The 2424-nt window shown below is 53.3% G+C and overlaps 1 long non-coding RNA gene across 1 annotated transcript; it reads right to left on the minus strand.

Annotated features, from left to right (window-relative positions):
- Positions 1-501: 501 nt before the first annotated feature.
- Positions 502-1532, minus strand: LOC148393666 (uncharacterized). Its single transcript, XR_015860595.1, has 4 exons — positions 1433-1532; positions 977-1288; positions 692-754; positions 502-605 (listed from the first exon to the last, which is right to left on the minus strand). It is a non-coding gene; the product is annotated as an uncharacterized LOC148393666 (long non-coding RNA).
- Between the last annotated feature and the right edge of the window lie 892 nt (positions 1533-2424).

The following is a 2424-nucleotide window of genomic DNA, read 5'->3' on the forward strand; positions in this document are numbered from 1 at the left end:
CCTTCTCGGCTAGGGTGAGAAGGGTCCTGGCGTGAATCACGACCACCTGCTCCTCGTTGGTGAGATTCTGCAAGAGCCCAAAGGCACAGCGTCAACAAGCTTCTTTCAGCGCAAAGCCTTCCAAAAGTCACATTTGAGCCGCCGAGTCTCGTGGAGTGCGAACATAAGGAGTTCGACATACACTTACGGCGTTATAGCCCAGGATGTCCAGCTTCTTCATCAGATCACTGATGACGATGTCCGGGGGAAAGGCGCAAGGAGCAATGTAAGGTGTTCTGGGACCTCGGGTTAAGGTTAGGGTTGCGAGGGACGCCTTACCTACGCTCACGCCCTCGGCCTCGCAGTAGATCTGCAAAGGGCTGAGGCCGTCTGGGAAACGGACTTGCAGAAACTTCAAGACGGGGGAGCGCCACTCCCTCTCCTGAAAGGCAGAGGCATGCATCCGTCCGTCCGTCCGTCCGTCCGTCACATCTCTGGCCTCAACACGCTTGTGCGAGTCTTCCCACCTCCAGCTCCAGGATGCGGAACTCAAGCAGTTCGTTTTGGTCTCGGATATCCTGGATGTGCTCTTTCAGACGCGCTTCTTCCGCCTCCATCCGCCTGACCTGAAAAGACAGTCAGACCTCATCTGCGGGGCTTCCCGACAGGTGTGACGCCAAGCGACTCCGCCCAGCGCCTTTCTTTCCGTCACCTTTTCGGCCAACTGCTGATTGCTCTGACGCAGCAGCTGCTTCTCCTCCACCCACTTGACATTCTAGAAGAGACAAACGCGTGGACAGCTTTGGAATGTTGTGTCATTTTCATCCACAAATTCTTTGGTTGACTGGAAAATGACATTTGCTTTTCTCCGCATTTTCCCAGCCACGTTCGGGGGGGGGGGGGGGGGGGGGGTTGGTCCAGTAATGCCAGACGGATGAGTGACTGAAGAATGTAGCTATTTTGTCTGAGAAAAAGGTGTGCTCATTGATGAGCTTACCTGTCCTTGTTGCTTCAGCGCTGACTCCAGATCTGCTACACTGCTTTGATAGTGACCCATTTCTACCATCAGCTTTTCTCTGGTCTGAAAGGAGGAGGAGGGAGGCTCCTCCTCCTCCTTTCAGACCAGAGAACACCCGAGGCTGGGTGAGAACGGGGAGGCTGCGACCCGGCCGGGGGTTGCGGGAAGGGGCGCCACCTTGATCTCCTTCTCGGCGTCGTAGTCCCCTTTCGCTGGTCTGGGCTAGCAGAGCGTAGGCTCGTTGCAGCGCTTGATATTCTTGCGTCAGCTGGCGGTAGCGAAGCTCCGCCTCTTCATGCACACACCAATGCAACACAGCACTAGTACCAGAATCAGTCAGACCGGCGACAAAGCACCCGCGACGCAAAGACGAGTCCGATTCCAGGCTGAAGAGGAATGTTTGGTGCCAATACGCTGGCAGAAATGGCGGGCTACCTCTTCGGGTTCCGTGTCGGGGTTCTGTCGGTGTGAAAAGACAAGGACGATCCGTCCGAGTCCACCAACACGTCTTCGTCGTAGCCGTAAAATGTTTCGATGACCTGCGGGCGCGGAAGCAAACATCTCTCTGAACAAACTGAAGCGACACCTCACGATGAATCGACGAGAGGAACGATAGCGAGAAAAAGGCCATTTCATCTTGCGCAACACCAAGCAGCCGCAAACAAACAGACTCACCTTGCAGGACCTCACGCTTTGTTCCTCCTCAGAGATTCTCGACGTCGGTATCGTAGCAGCAAATCTCTCTCCTGTCGACACAAATAATCCGCCTTTGAGATTCTTTGGATGCAAAGGGAACGAACGGCTCCGGCGCAGAAACAAACGCGACTCACAATGACATTTCTGACATGAGCTCCTGTCTCCAGAGCCTGAAAAACACGTCACCGGCGATGATTGGAGGGACGCTCGTCTTTTCCAAAAGTGACAACTACAGGGTGTGTCAGGGTTTTCCAGATTATCTTTATCGTATCATTGTGTTGCTTTGACTTTGACTGCGACCTGTAATAAATAATATTATTTATCCCTTATTTATCCCTATCGCTTATCCCTTCCTACACAAAGTCGTAAAACACCCCTTGCTATGTTTTGACTAGAGGTCAAGGGCTTCCTCTATTCAATCCACTCTTACACCCACCCTGTTTCTCTTAATTAAAATGCTCGTGCAGGAGCCGAGAGTCAGACTTCATTCGTACAACGGATGGACTCTCCACCTGCAGGTGTCCAAAAGAACTTACTTGTCTCCCGTGTGGTTCTTGCAAAATAAGTTGGAGCGAGCGCAACTCTAACAGGGTGCATTTTGCCACTAGCTGCCTACGGACAATGACGTCGCGCTCGCGGCTCATGGTTGACGGGCTGAGCAGCCGGGCAAGTCCGTCGTTTTCAGCGCACAGCGAGTGGCAAAGGCGCTGACAAAACGGGAGCTTTGAGCT

This window comes from Syngnathus floridae, chromosome 9 (assembly GCF_059516105.1).
Source record: "Syngnathus floridae isolate MCC-2025c chromosome 9, RoL_Sflo_1.0, whole genome shotgun sequence".
Lineage (NCBI taxonomy): Eukaryota > Metazoa > Chordata > Actinopteri > Syngnathiformes > Syngnathidae > Syngnathus > Syngnathus floridae.